The sequence below is a fragment of the Zingiber officinale genome, chromosome 11B (assembly GCF_018446385.1).
Source record: "Zingiber officinale cultivar Zhangliang chromosome 11B, Zo_v1.1, whole genome shotgun sequence".
In the NCBI taxonomy this organism is placed as follows: domain Eukaryota; kingdom Viridiplantae; phylum Streptophyta; class Magnoliopsida; order Zingiberales; family Zingiberaceae; genus Zingiber; species Zingiber officinale.
This window is the reverse complement of record NC_056007.1, coordinates 14326056-14342652: the sequence shown is the minus strand read 5'-3', so window position 1 is coordinate 14342652 and position 16597 is coordinate 14326056. Positions and strand designations below refer to the sequence as shown.

The 16597-nt window shown below is 36.2% G+C and overlaps 1 long non-coding RNA gene across 1 annotated transcript; it reads right to left on the bottom strand.

Annotated features, from left to right (window-relative positions):
• Window positions 1-2168: 2168 nt before the first annotated feature.
• LOC122035316 lies at window positions 2169-2577 on the bottom strand. Its single transcript, XR_006126946.1, has 3 exons — window positions 2497-2577; window positions 2311-2393; window positions 2169-2215 (listed from the first exon to the last, which is right to left on the bottom strand). It is a non-coding gene; the product is annotated as an uncharacterized LOC122035316 (long non-coding RNA).
• Window positions 2578-16597: the final 14020 nt, after the last annotated feature.

The window sequence follows — 16597 nt, the reverse complement described above, 5'->3', positions numbered from 1 at the left end:
ACCCACTTGATGTAAACTTGAAACATTATTTGTCATACTCTAAAAAATATCACACTAAAGGGGCTAGTACACGAAGTTTCTGAAAATGCGGGGTCTCGAGAAAGGGTTTATTATACACAACCTTATCCTTCAATATTGCAAGAGGTTTTTTCCATGACTGGAACTTGTGACCACACGATAACAACTTTACCGTTGCGCCAAGGCTCCCCTTCAATTATGAAACTACTATCAATATTAATGTTTTAGATATGTTTAAACAACATGGTCGTAGTAAAATCTTGAAGATATCATAAATGGTTTGACATTGGACAATATGTGTAGTGATCTCGACGCCAAAATATTGAAACTAAAGAAGAGTGGCAATCATATCGTAAACTAGAGAGATGATATGTGTGCAAATTCCAAGTTATGTTCAAGTCTCATAGCAAGAGGAGCAACAAAATATGATCATGAGTCTAGGATTGATGAACTGCCATAGGAAAAGTAGTCGAGTATCTTATCTCTCCTGCGAAGCTCTAGTGGACTCAGAATCTCAGTAGGTAGGTGGTAAGGTATTGTAGATAACCTTGGCCTATAAAACTAGACTCTAATTACTGTAGCTCATTATGTACAGTTCTTCATGTTCAACTTATCAATGATATTTAGCATAGAGCCATCTATGAGTAAATTGAGGAATTCAACATTTTTTGAACTTAAGCGAGCTTAGGCGCAATGGTAAAGTTGTTGTCATGTAAAGCTAGTGTAGCAAGAGCTTCTTGCTTTAGAGGGGAAAAGGCCAAAGGATTCATTAGAATGTCCGTTACGTGCACTCCCATGTCACGAGATAACCAATGATCGAAGCTTGGAAAGTCTACTAGAAGACCGCTTGCATGAGAAGAACACACACTAGGGCAATGCGGTGGAGCACACGTGTCAACGAGCAACGTAGAGTGTTTAATGGTCGAAGGTAGAAGATATGGCAAATGAGCATAGTAACAAACAGAGGCGCTCATGTGTTGATTGAGATATGGTTTTCACAATCACAGACATATCTCAGAGATGCTGTGAACTCCACAAGTGAACTCCATGAGAGGAGGGACATGCGAAAAAAAAATATTTAGAATTTAACATGAACTAGCGATAATCTTTTTTCTGTTTTTTTTTCACAAGATTGATCGGCGGAATAAATAAAATAGAGAATATATTTTTCTTACAGACCTGTACTGAAAATGTAATACCAGGAAGACATTACCTCGAATGTAGCAAACATGTCTCCAACACATTTCCTCGGTCCACCACCAAATGGCAAGTAACTGAAAAATGTATATCGATATGGGTAACAAAGTAGATAGAAACAAAATATTGAAACCTTCATTATCTATTATGACTAACAACCATTGGCTCCCTTATATATGTAAATGATGTAATGAATAGATATCCTCATCAGTGGATAAACAGAGCATTGGGATTATGGAGTTGCTAAGCTGTTTATCGAGATTATTGTTTTGATTGCTGACATACACATATGCTGAAAGTGAGAAACTGACGAATTGTTATTTGCTTAGTCTGTCCAAAACTCAATTTTGAGCTGTAATGAAGGTCAGTAATAAGATGATCATGAATCAGGAGTAGCTATTCCATGCTGGTTGAACAATGCGTAAAGTTGTATAATAGTTCTATCTCATATTGAAGTTTGCTAAACAAAGATTGCTAATTCGGTTGTCCTTGTTTTTCCACGGCAACTAGAAAGGTCTACAAATTTGCACCGCAGAAGATAGAAGCATCATGGTTATTGCCCCAGATCTAAGAATATGAATAGTATAATAACAATCAAGTCCTATCCCACTAGGTGGGGTCGGCCTAAGAAGTCATAAGTACTCAACTCAGCACACTAGGGGCAGTATGCACTCGACTCGGCATATTCTTTTTTATTCTAAGAATATGAATACTAAATACAAAGGTCATAAAGCTCACTAGGGGAAGTATGCACTCGACTCAGCACAAAAGAACAGATTTCAATTTATTTATTCATAAATTAGACCGAATGAACACTGTAGCACAGTTTAGAGACAGATGCGAAGCATATGTAACTGCAGTTGAGAACCTGAAGTTTTGATTGCTCTCGTTTGGGTTTGGCCCGTCCAACAACCATCTCTCTGAATTGAATTTCTCAGCATCGACCCAATGCTTAGGGCTTTGATGGAGATTCCACACAGAGATAAAAATATCTTCACCCCTATTATTTTATCAGGAAAATCATCGACATTGTATTATAATTCCATTTTTTGGGGAAGATACAAGTCCACGTCTAATTCGGTTTCATACCCTTACCTTTTTATGGGGTACTCGCCGAGCATATCATCTTCAAGAGAACGACGAATTAAGACAGGTGGTTGTGGATAAAGTCGCAATGACTGCAACAAATGTTGGAGGCTATTTTTTTATAGCATTTCATACTTCAAACAACTAAAATGCAAATCTCACATCCAGTCATCATAGTGAATGACAAGATCTTACTTCATTAATCACTCGAGTAGTATACTTCAGCTTCTTCAAATCCTCAATTGTTGGAAATTGATCCCCTAAAACAGAATCAGCCTAATGACAAAAAAAAAAATGAGAGTCATATGTTTTTCATCAAATAAACAAAAACATTTTCTTCCAACCTTTATTACTTTACCTCATCTTGGAGATTGGCCACTACCTCTGGTGACTGTGGAAAAATATGAACATCTCAGTTGCCTCTTGATGGCCTTGTTCTAAATCTGCATGCCTTGAAGAGGCTTGTGGTGCTGTAGTTTTTGGGGTTTCCATAATTCCTTGGATCATCTCCAACTCTTTAGATAATGTATTAGCCACAGAAGTAAATTTGTTGCAGATTGTATCGATATTCATTTGCTACTGACCTTGGATCCACAGTTTTTCGGCCAGTATCCATTCAAAGAGCTTGTGTTCACTTTTTGGTTAGTTTCTACATATCCCGACGATAAGTTCATACAAGAGAACTCAGTAGCTTCACCAGTTTGTGCATACTTCAAGCTGCATAAGCTGCAATTCCAAAAACCGTGTTTGTTTCACATGAAAATGAAGGAATAAGGATACATTATGTTCCTCAATGTCTAAATGTATGGAATAAAAATCATTAGATGGTCATATAACATAAAACTTTCAAAAGATGCTTATGTTCCTCTTTTAGTATTTAATTCAATGCTTCTGTTATTAGTAGTATTAGAACCATAATCTACCTAAGCATACATTAATGAAACTTATCCAAAAGATCGAAGCTGCATTAAATAATAAGACCCCATTCATCAAGTTAATTTAAGAAATAACAGGAAATATATGTATGGCCTGGTGGCACATTGATAAATCCATGTTTTATCTGTGAAGATGGTTACTGCTTGTTCTTGATATGTAGTACAACAATGAAGTTTTGGAAACAGAATCTTTATTGAAGCTGGATTTAGAGCCTGAGTTTGGAGGTCTTGTTCAGATACTACTATTATTGGTTTAGTTATAAATGACTTAGATCCAGAGGACCAATGTGTGAGTTCAAATCTGTATTCCTACAGTCTTGCTTCCTACAGCTAGTTAATCGCGTACAGCTCCAAACATGTAAATCTTGTCTTTTGGCTAAGCATTTCCATTTTTATTGCCTCATCGCCAACTTGCTGTTTGATTTTGAATATTACAGTAGAAATCTCTATTACAGAGCAAGATATACTGAATTATGATAGTATCAGAGTGAAAGCAAACTAAAATAAGTCACCATAAATCTTAGCATATATTAGAGTCTCATAGTAAAAAACCCTAATCAGAAAGAAAGATTACCTGTTTGAAGTATCACTGGATGATGCTTCGATGAGGGAATTGGGAAACTTATATAGTAAAAAAAAAAATCCTTTGAATGAGTGAGTGTAGTTCCTTCTTCTAGAAAAATCAGCAACATTTGATTGCAAATAGGAATGTTGAGTAGAAATAAAAGAGATCAGATGGAGCTAACGCAAAATTGTAATGAAATCTAAATGATCAATCATCACTTTGACTCTGAATCAATTCAGAAAATAAAAAAAGAAAGGAGAAACACAAAATAGGAATGAGCTAAGATGATCATCACCCTATAAAAACATAGAGCGATTCAACAGGCTGAGGTTTTGGGCGTCAGATGCAATGTGCGATACGTGCAAAAAGGGGCTAACAAATTAGGGTTAGGCGGAGAAGAAGCTAAATAAAAAGACACTACAAGAAAAAAAAATACGTTTTGAGACACAACAAAATATGTCTTAAATTATAAATTTAGTGTCTCAAAATGTTTTTGAGGCGGTGATGAGATGGTAATGTAATTGTCCCCAATACAAGTGTCTCAAAAAAATATTGAGACAGTTGTATTGTCTCAAATGATATTTAAGACGTTGATGAGACGGTTGTTCAATTGTCTCAAAAGTATATAAGACAGTTATTTTTGTCTCAAATGTTATGTCTTATCCTATGAAAAAACTAAAGACACTAAATTGAGATGATAATGTGTCATCTCAAATAGAAGTGAAGACAGTAAATTATTATCCCAATGTTTTGACTTGTTAATTAGATGTACCATTTGTGATGAAAATTAATAATCTTAAAAGAGTATTTACTATACAAATTAATCTAGATCAAATTTATTAAATTGTCATTTCAAAATAAAAGGAAAAACTTTCTCTTTATAAATTAAAAGTGATATATATAATATAAAATTCTAATATTTTTTAACTTGCAAGTTAGTACATATGTTTCATGCCAACATTCATTTAATAATAGAAATATTTACATATACATCATTAATTTGATAAGAAAAAAAATACTATTCCTATAAAAGTTATACAAGAGAAAGTCTAAAAAATAACTTCTCAGATATGACTTCTATAATCCTTCTTTATCAGAATCCTGAACATAAAAAATAACTCTTATTACAGGTAAAGACAATTTATAATATATATTGTTTAGAAAAATCAATAAACATAACTTTTCAATAAGAAATCTCATCATCTAACATATAATCCTTTTTCTTGCAACTATATATATAAATAACACAAACAACCTCAAGTTAAATTATTTTTTAAAGACCACAAACAACACCAAGTTGAAATTACATGACTAAACATATAAACTATTCAGAAAAATCAATAAACAGAACTTTTCAATAAGAAATCTCACCATCTAACACAAAAATCTCTTTCTTGCAACTATGTATATAAACAACACAAATATCCCTAAGTTAAACAAAACTCTTCATCTCCTAATAAGAAATGATGGTTCATGTGTTTGTTAATATCTTTGTGCCTTTCAAGTTGTTGCACATGTAAAATAGATTTATCTACAATATAAAAATATGTACACTACATTGCCAAAATTATTAATAAAACCAAAAAAAATTCTTGTGAAAACAACTACCAATGTACCTATTGGTTAGCCAAGATGAGCCTTCATTCTATTGCTCCTCACTAATAGCTTGTGTGCCTATAAAGCATTGACAATTCAAAATGAACAAAACTACTCTTTTTCATTATTAAATAATAGACAAGAAATAATAAATTTTTTAAAGTAACTAGCACAAAATGACTTGACATAGGAAGAAAATATGTCAAACAATCAGTCATCTTCCATGGTCCAACTAGGAATTCTTATACCATAGTGAAAACCAACCAAAATAAAAGAAGATAGGTCAAACAACCACTTTGACCATGATGCAGGCTCACTTTAAGAAAACCATCAGCTTGAAGCATTTAACCATATTTTCATGGCACAAGATTGGCAAATTAAGAGGAAATAAGAGCTCCTTTGCTTTGATTTTATTAAGTTCATGATCTCCAATTTCAATTTAGCAAATAATCATGGTGGAATCAAATGATCCTCATTACCAAACTCATCCAATTTAGGATCATGCATATCTAAAAATTGCTTAGGAGTTACTGTTGGAGCAATCTTGTTCAAGACATTACTCATTGTTGATGTTTGGTTATATAAGTTTAAGTTAGGCATTATTTGTGATCTAACATAAAATGTTGAGTAAGAAGATACGAAGACTTGGCAAGGAAAGTCTCGGAGCTACGACCTCTTGGCAAAAGGAGACTTAGCATGACAAAGCCGAAGGTAGCACTTGAAGGCAAGCGCAAGGATGAGGAATCATGGAGACCAAAGCATCCTAAGGGCACAAGGCTGATGGAAGATGCTTGGAGGCATAAAGTCTAAGCTAAGGAAATAATTTAAGTGTGTAAAGTGATGTAAATCTCAAACTATAAAACTGCTATAAATCTCAAAGCTATAAGGTACTAGTCGACTGGTACCCACACTAGTCGACTGGTACCAAGTGACAAAACAAACAGAATGTCGACAGCCAGTTTGGAATCAGGTACCAGTCGACTGATGCCAGTTCCAGTTGACTGGTAGATGACTGTTATGGAGTGACGGCTGAAAATCTCACCAAATCTTAAGTGTCGTTGAAGCTCATCAGTCGACTGGCAAGTATATCAGTCGACTGATATCGGGAAAAACTATAAAAGTAGTTTTTTGAAGCTGAGAGAAAGATACTATAGTTCTAATAAAAAAGGTGCTCTCCAAGTGATTCCTAAGCTACTAGAATTTGAGTCTCCTCCTCCTAAGCCTAGCTTTCATCTTGTAAGAGGAAGAGGCAAATAGTGTAAAGGTTTCTCCACCTTCGGTCTTGATTCGAAAAGGAGAAAGTCTTAGTGAAGCTTGATCGTGTGGGTGTGTGCCTTGGATTAGTCACCTTAAGGAGGTGGAGACCAAGTAAATCAAGGAGTTAGCATTGTTTTCATAGTATTACATAGTTTTCTTTTCTAGTCTATTTGCTTCCGCTAACAAAGTGTAGGTGAAAATCGAAGAAAGACTATTCACCTCCCCTCTAGCCAAACATAAAGGTCCTAACATTTGGTATCAGAGCAGGTCGCATCGAAAGAACTCATCGTCAACCGAAGCATCGAGATGACATTTCAAGAGGGATATAGCACCGCTAGACCACCCTTCTTTGATGGCAACGATTTTGCATATTGGAAAGGTAGAATGGAGTATTACTTAATGAATAATTTTGAAAATTGGTTTAGTGTTGTAGATGGATTTGAGAAGCCAAAAGATGGGTCGGGAGCACCACTTCCAACCAAGGATTGGACAAAAGAGATGGCAAAGAAGGCCCAAGCAAATGTAAAGGCCACAACAACCCTATAATGTGGACTCTCAAAGGAGCAACTAAGCAAAGTAGGACCATTCAACTCCGCCAAAGAGCTTTGGGAAAAACTCATTGAGTTAAATGAAGGATCAAGCGAATCAAGGAGGACCAAGAGAGATCTCTTTTTGGGGAAACTTTAAACCTTTACTATGAAGACCAATGAGACCGTGAGTCAAATGTACGGTAGATTCAAGGAGGTAGTAAATGAGTTTCATGTAATAGGTAAGAAAATTGACAATCGGGACCTAGTAAGGTATGTTTTTCAATCTTTTCCTAGAACCACCTTATGGGCATCAATGGTTGATGCGTATAAGGTTTTTAGAGATCTCTCTTTAGTTAAGCTTGATGAATTATTTTGTGAATTTGAACTTCATGAATAAGCTAATATGGCGTCAAAAGAGAAAGGTATAGCTCTTATTGTAGAAAAGAAGGAGAAGAAAAAGAAGAAAAAGAAGAAGGTGGAAACCTCATCATCCGAATCCGAGCAAGAATCATCGGATAGTGATGATGAAATGTCGGCAAGTGAAGTGGCTCATTATGTCAAGAAAATGATGGGAAGATCAAGGAAATTCACAAGAAAGGATGTGAAGAAAATGTTCCAACCCTTAAAAGGTAAAAGTAGTCAAAGTTCAAGTTTTAACACTAATGTCATTTGTTATGGATGTAACAAGAAAGGACACATCAAGCCAAATTGCCCTGAATTAAAGAAGAAATTAAAGAAGAAAAGGAGAAGAAGAAGAAGAAGGAGAAAAAGAAGAAGGAGGCCATGGTGGCCCAAGCTACATGGGATACACCAAGCATTGACTCATCGGATGAAGATGAGCTATGCCATGTTACCCGACATATGACATTTATGGCATGTGAAGATGACAAAGATGAATCAAGTCAAGAGGAAGTGTCAAGTGAAGAGGATTCATCAAATGAAGAGGAATCAAGTGATGAGTCATCATCAAGTGATGATGAGGTAAAAGAATCTCCCAAAGTAGAATTTTTTTTATAAAACTATTGCTCACCTCAAGAATGATTTTGTTAAATCACAATCTAAAGTGAAGATCTTGAAGGGAAAACTTAAGTCTATTAGAAGTGATCTATGTTCATCTAGTGAGTCAAGTATGATCATTAGAGAAGTTTACAAATGGATCCAAATATTAAGATATGATCATTAGAGACCAAAGAGTCGTTTACAACAAAGCCAGAATAGGATATAGACCTAAGGAAAAGGAAGTTTCATACATGTCTCTAATCAATGGTACTAGAAGTGATGCACTTAGAAACAAACTTAAAATGAATCTTAAAGGAAAGGTAAAACAAGCTTGGGTGCCTAAGAAATATTTGAATGACATTTCCGAATCAAGTGCTTGGGTACCAAAGAGTTGTTGGTGCAGTAAGCATCCGACGATCGAACCTCAGTTTTGATAATGGCAAAGGGATTCAAAGTTAAGATTCCTTGTTATCTAACATGGTTAAATAAGGTTTCAGGAAAGTCCTAACTGCGGTTAGGCAGGGGAAAATCCTAAGGGGGGGTAACCTTAGGTCCTAGGGGGTGGTAACCCTAGGTGAAGGAAAATCCTAAGGGGGGGGTAACCTTAGGTCCTAGGGGGCGGTAACCCTAGGTGGAAGAAAATCCTAAGGGGCGGCAACCTTAGGTCCTAGGGGGCGGTAACCCTAGGTGGAAGAAAATCCTAAGGGGCGGCAACCTTAGGTCCTAGGGGGCGGTAACCCTAGGTGGAAGAAAATCCTAAGGGGCGGCAACCTTAGGTCCTAGGGGGCGGTAACCCTAGGTGGAGGAAAACCCTAAGGGGCGGCAACCTTAGGTCCTAGGGGGCGGTAACCCTAGGTGGAGAAAACCCTAGGGGGCGGTAACCCTAGGTCCTAGGGGGTGGTAACCCTAGGCGGAAAGTCCAGTCGGTCTGGAGGACCGGACTGGCATCAGGTAATCTCTCCTGAGGGGAGTAGGTGAGGACGCGTTCCCCGTAGAGGGCGTCGGGTCGACCTAGGGTTTCCGGTTGGAAACCCGAAGTTAGACTCGGACAGTCCGGAGACTGTCTATACTTTATTTTATGTGTACTGTGCTAACTTTGTTTTGCAGGGTATGTGCTTTGGGACTAACACATTTTGCAGGAACAAAGGAGCAAGTTACAACTCGGATGAACAGTGTCCGAGGCGCCTCCATGGAGCTTGGAGGCGCCTCGGGTACAAAGGAAGAGCTGGCTGCAAAACAGTGTTCAAGGCGCCTTGAGTGGTGATGGAGGCGCCTTCAACTGTGATAAGCGCAGAATGGTCAGCGCTTATCTGCACGATGGAATCGGAGCGGTGGAGGCGCCTTGGATGGCTTTCAAGGCGCCTTGGATGCCCTTTATAAGGGGACTTCGAGCAGCTTCTTGAATGAATAACTTACAAGCGATCTTTCTGCTACAAGCTGCTCACGAGACGATTCCGAAGTGCTGCTACGAGACACCGACGACCCGGAGCTCCGAATTTTCAGATTACGATATTGTCGTCGGTATAATTAATTGTTGTCATTTATTGTACTTCAAATTGTAATCATTATCGAGCTTATAGTTGTTGCCCACCGGAAGCGATCAAGGATCGCGGGCCTTCGAGTAGGAGTCGATCAAGGCTCCGAACGAAGTAAAATCGACCTGTCTCTGTGTGACTATTTCCTTTATTCCGCTGCATATTTAACTCCGATAGTTTTCCGATACGAACGATTTAGCCACGAGCGCTATTCACCCCCCCTCTAGCGCGTCTCGATCCAACAATTGGTATCAGAGCGGGGTCGCTTTGAACTGGTGCAACCACCATTCAAACATTTTTTTTCATGGCTTTGTCGTTTGTATAGGTTAAAAATAAAACCTTACGCCTTTCGTTTTTTCCCTCCAAAACTGATTTTGAAAAATTAATTTTCATCTTTTCACCATTGGTTGGAATTAGTGAAATATTGCATTTTCAAAAACTTGTGGTAATATTTTTTTAATATTATTTTAATAATATTTTAATAATATTTTATTATTTTTTTCGGAATTCTTGAATTACTATCTCTATCTCTCTCCCGCACTACTAATCCAAGACTAAGTCTTGGAACAAGTTTTATTGTGTTTATTTTACGAGATTCCTTCTAATGGCCTACAAAGATGGGTATAACTCCACATGCCTACCACTGCTGTCTGACGAGAACTTCAGATACTGGAAAGACCAGGTGGAGCATCAATTAAAGACCGAAGCAGAAATATGGACCATAGTTCATATTGGATTCACTCTCCCCACCAAAGAAGGTGTACTCATCACCTGTGACAAGTGGGATGCACAAACAATAAGGACATTCGAGGCAAATGCAAAAGCAACTTACATTCTCCTATGCGGACTAACAAATTCAGATCTTGATCGAGTTGGAAAGTTCAACAATGCTAAGGAGCTTTGGGAGAAAGTGCTCAAGCTTTATGAGATCCCTTCAGAGTTAGAAAATCAAATAGAACCTGAGTCCGAATTTGAAATTGAATCCTCAGAGTCAACCTTCGAACCAGACTCAGAAGATTCAGAGCAAACAGATATCATAGCACTGATGGCCAAAGACGAGATATCTGAATCTGAGTCAGAATTTGAAATGGCAACAGTCAAGGGGGAGGATCCTATCACGGATCTAAAAGGTAAAATTGTAAATTCAAATTGTAAATCTCTCATAATCTGTTTTAAGTGTAGGGAGAGAGGGCACTATAGAAACGAATGCCCCACTCGTAAGACTCGACCAGCACAATCGGAGGAGAAGGAGAAAATGATCAGGAGAGGGAAGAAATACATCAAATGCTCCAAATGCAAACTAATGGGTCACTGCAAAAGACAATGCCCAGAAAGAAGACCCAAGAATCCAGAGGGAGAAATCAAGGTTAGTACATTTACATTATATGAAAATCCAGTTTTTGCAACACATGATCGCACTAGCTTAACTAATCTTGCTTGCTCTAGTATAGATTTCTCTTCAAAATTAGATATGCATGCTAATAATGTAATGAACAAAATTAATTCAAATAAAAATAAGAAATTAACTCTTAGAAAAGTAGAAATACAAAATAATATTTTAAAAGATAAAATTGATAAATTAGAGAAGATTGTTAATAATTTAGTCAAATCACGAAATCTAGACTTGGGTTATAAATCTAAAGTAAAACTTAAACAATACAAACCAAGTTATAATCAAGTACCTTTTATTTACTTAACTTAATAAAACGTAAATCAATAACATAGGAGGAGGCTCCAGAATAGCTGGCACCTCCGAAATTAATCCACCCCTTAAGGGTACACAAGAGTAGACTACCCGGCAGGGAAATCAATGTTAGATAAAATGGGCTAGGTTTAACTTTACTAACAGTACTGGTGAAGTTTTTGGATGATAGTACGTTAGGGAAGCTTGGGCATCGCATGTCTAGGAAGATATGGCTTCGACCTGGTGCATTTGGCCAAGTGGAACTGACCGAAGCTACCCTTAAATGGATCCTAACTAGTTAGACCAAGTTTTAGTATTAAGTTCAATGGGTAGGACTATTTGGAAAACTTCGAAGGCATGGTTACTTTAATGAGTTCCTTGTGACTCACCATAGCCCAGAAGTTTATCCAAAGAATGCTTACTTGTTGAACCCAAAGCTAAACCTGAATCTAACACAAAGTTAAACCAAACCCTTAAATTGAACCTCAATTCATCTCACTAAAATTATAGGATTCCCTGATTGAAAATTTAGATCGGGTGAGATGACTAAGAAATTAAAATCAAACTGATAATTAATTCAAATTCAACTTAATGTCAAAATTCCTTTAAAAATAATTTCAAATTTATTTAAAAAACCATTTAAAATTCATTTAAAATTTATTTGAAAAATATTTTCAAAATCAATCTCAAAATTATTTAAAAATTATTTAAAAATCTTTTCAAAATCATTTGAAAAATATTTTAAAAATCAATTTCAAAATTATTTAAAAATTATTTAAAAATCTTTTCAAAATCATTTGAAAAATATTTTCAAAATCAATTTCAAAATTATTTAAAAATCTTTTCAAAATCATTTGAAAAATATTTTAAAAATCAATTTCAAAATTATTTAAAAATCTTTTCAAAATCATTTGAAAAATATTTTCAAAATCAATTTTAAAAATTATTTAAAAATCTTTTCAAAATCATTTGAAAAATATTTTCAAAATAAATTTAAAAATTATTTAAAAATCTTTTCAAAATCATTTGAAAAATATTTTAAAAATCAATTTCAAAATTATTTAAAAATCTTTTCAAAATCATTTGAAAAATATTTTCAAAATCAATTTCAAAATTATTTAAAAATCTTTTCAAATCATTTGAAAAATATTTTCAAAATTATTTAAAAATCTTTTCAAAATCATTTGAAAAATATTTTCAAAATAAATTTCAAAATTATTTAAAAATCTTTTCAAAATCATTTGAAAAATATTTTCAAAATCATTTAAAAATCTTTTCAAAATCATTTGAAAAATATTTTCAAAATTATTTAAAAATCTTTTTAAAATTTAGTTGAAAAATATTTTAAATCCTTTTCAGAAATTATTAAATTCTTTGAAATTCTAAACTCAATTAATTTTTTAAAATCTTCAAAATAATGGTCACTTATTTGGAATTCTAACTTATATTTTCAAAGTTGTAAATTAAAGTAAACTCCATCTCACACTCAGTCATATGCTAAACATGCTTGTTAATCTAGAATGACTGAGATGGAAAATTAGGAAAATAATTTTTTTTAAACCTCTCATGCTTGAACTCCTGAACTCAAAAAACTCATTAAGGCATTGATTAAGGGGGAGTGATTTTGAGTCGGTTTTAAAATTAGTTTTTCTTTAAAAATTTTGACTTGATCTCAAAAGTAAAAACTATTTTTGGCAAATCCTCGAAAATTCAAACTAGTTTTAACTTAGCTTTAAAATTATTTATGATCTGACCTTTAAATTATAACTCCTCTATAAGCTAAATGTTTTCAAAGCTAAGTACTTAATTAAGTTTTCTCTAACTAAACTGAGTTAAATTATTTTCTAAACCTAGCTACTTGGCAAGATATTTTCTCAACGCAATCGTTTTTAAGCTGAAAACGTAGCTAAGTACTTTCAAATTTAGCTAAATATTTTTTTTCAAGAAAAAAAAAATAATAAGATTGAAAATTATCTTACAAGAAAAACTAAGTGTTTAAAGTATGCTTCACCATATCTATTTTTTTCTTTGAAAGATAAGATAAAAAAAAAAATTATCTTTGAAAGTTAAGCTAAGGCCTAGATTTCTTTCACTCTCTTAGGTATTTTTGATATATGGCAAAGGGGGAGAGTAGGAAGAAATTCAAAGAAAATTAAAATTCAAAGAAAATTAAAAAGAAATTTTCTTTGTGAATGTGCATATGCTTTATGCCTGTGCTTATTTATGCTTATCTTTATTGCATTTTTAATTAACTTTGAATTTTGGTTGCCATAATCAAAAAGGGGGAGATTGTTGGTGCAATAAGCATCCGACGATCGAACCTCAGTTTTGATAATGGCAAAGGGATTCAAAGTTAAGATTCCTTGTTATCTAACATGGTTAAATAAGGTTTCAGGAAAGTCCTAACTGCGGTTAGGCAGGGGAAAATCCTAAGGGGGGGTAACCTTAGGTCCTAGGGGGTGGTAACCCTAGGTGAAGGAAAATCCTAAGGGGGGGTAACCTTAGGTCCTAGGGGGCGGTAACCCTAGGTGGAAGAAAATCCTAAGGGGCGGCAACCTTAGGTCCTAGGGGGCGGTAACCCTAGGTGGAAGAAAATCCTAAGGGGCGGCAACCTTAGGTCCTAGGGGGCGGTAACCCTAGGTGGAGGAAAATCCTAAGGGGCGGCAACCTTAGGTCCTAGGGGGCGGTAACCCTAGGTGGAGGAAAACCCTAAGGGGCGGCAACCTTAGGTCCTAGGGGGCGGTAACCCTAGGTGGAGAAAACCCTAGGGGGCGGTAATCCTAGGTCCTAGGGGTGGTAACCCTAGGCGGAAAGTCCAGTCGGTCTGGAGGACCGGACTGGCAACAGGTAAATCTCCTGAGTGGAGTAGGTGAGGACGCGTTCCCCGTAGAGGGAACAGTAGGCGTCGGGTCGACCTAGGGTTTCCGGTTGGAAACCCGAAGTTAGACTCGGACAGTCCGGAGACTGTCTATACTTTATTTTATGTGTACTGTGCTAACTTTGTTTTGCAGGGTATGTGCTTTGGGACTAACACATTTTGCAGGAACAAAGGAGCAAGTTACAACTCGGATGAACAGTGTCCGAGGCGCCTCCATGGAGCTTGGAGGCGCCTCGGGTACAAAGGAAGAGCTGGCTGCGAAACAGTGTTCAAGGCGCCTTGAGTGGTGATGGAGGCGCCTTGGACCTGTTGAAGGCGCCTTGAGTGGTGATGGAGGCGCCTTCAACTGTGATAAGCGCAGAATGGTCAGCGCTTATCTGCACGATGGAATCGGAGCGGTGGAGGCGCCTTGGATGGCTTTCAAGGCGCCTTGGATGCCCTTTATAAGGGGACTTCGAGCAGCTTCTTGAATGAAGAACTTACAAGCGATCTTTCTGCTACAAGCTGCTCACGAGACGATTCCGAAGTGCTGCTACGAGACACCGACGACCCGGAGCTCCGAATTTTCAGATTACGATATTGTCGTCGGTATAATTAATTGTTGTCATTTATTGTACTTCAAATTGTAATCATTATCGAGCTTATAGTTGTTGCCCACCGGAAGCGATCAAGGATCGCGGGCCTTCGAGTAGGAGTCGATCAAGGCTCCGAACGAAGTAAAATCGACCTGTCTCTGTGTGACTATTTCCTTTATTCCGCTGCATATTTAACTCCGATAGTTTTCCGATACGAACGATTTAGCCACGAGCGCTATTCACCCCCCTCTAGCGCGTCTCGATCCAACAAGAGTTGTGTGTTTTATGTTGCTTTGGTAGAAGAGAAGAAGGATACAAGTATGTGGATTGTAGATAGCGATTGCTCAAGACATATGACCCGGGATGTAAGCAAGTTCTCCATAATAAATTATATAAAGAAAGGAACAGTATCATTTGGGAATAGTGGAAAGCTCAAGATTATAGGTAAAGGTACAATTAAGGTATCATCTACAATTACTATTCATAAAGTCCTATTGGTTAAAAATATGGAGTTTAATTTGCTTAGTGTTAGTCAATTATGTGATGTCGGATACCATGTAGAGTTTCACTCCGATAAGTGCTTAGTTAAGCATAAGGGACTTGAAAATGTTATGTTAAAAGGATTTCATAAAACAAATCTATATTATGTTGATCTTTCATATGTTTCTAACCCCTCCATTAAGTGTCTAATATCAAAAGAAGAGGAAGGATGGCTATGGCGTAGAAGACTTGGGCATATCGACATGAAGAACATAGTCAAGGTAGCCAAGATGGAGCTTGTAAAGGGACTTCCAAAAATCAAGTACATCAAGGACAAATTGTGTGATTCGTGCCAAGAGGGTAAGCAATCAAGGTCATCACATAAAGGTAAAACTTTAACTAGTACTTCATTACCACTAGAATTATTGCACTTGAATCTTTTCGATTGTCATATAACATCCTCTTTGATGGGTAACAAATATTGTTTGGTCATAGTTGATGATTACTCTAGATATGCTTGGTTTTATTTCCTAAAATATAAGGGGGAAACTTTAGAAACAATTGTAGGATTTACCAAGAGGGTAGAAAATGAAAAGAATCTAAAAATTGATAGAATTCGAAGTGATCATGGTGGAGAGTTTGAAATTTTGAACTTTTCTAAGTTTTGTTTGGAAAATGGCTATAAGCATGAATTTTCTTGTCTAAGAACACCTCAACAAAATGGTGTAGTGGAGAGGAAAAATAGGACCTTACAAGAGGCGGCTAGGACCATGCTTAATGCATATTCCTTACCTAGCTACTTGTGGGCCGAAGTGGTTAATACTGCATGTTATATCCAAAATCATGTCTTGATTCATAAATTTTTAGGAAAAACACCCTTTGAACTATGGAATGGAACAATTCCTTTAATTCATTATTTTAAAGTTTTTGGGTGTGAGGTCTACATTCTAAATACCAAAGATGACTTAGGAAAATTTGAAGCCAAATCTGATGAAGGAATTCTAGTTGGATTCTCATCTACTAGTAGAGGATATAGAGTTTACAACAAAAGGACTCTAACGGTGGAGGAATCATCCAATGTTAAGTTTGATGAGTCTACTAGCACTTATCCTAGGAAATCATTCATTGATAAGGATATAATTGAACAAAACCAAAATATTACTCAAGGGATACAAGACCTACATTTAGGGGGTATTGATCAAGGGGGAGGAAATGCTTAAGATGATGAAAGAAGCAATGAGAATAATAAGCGTCATAAAGGA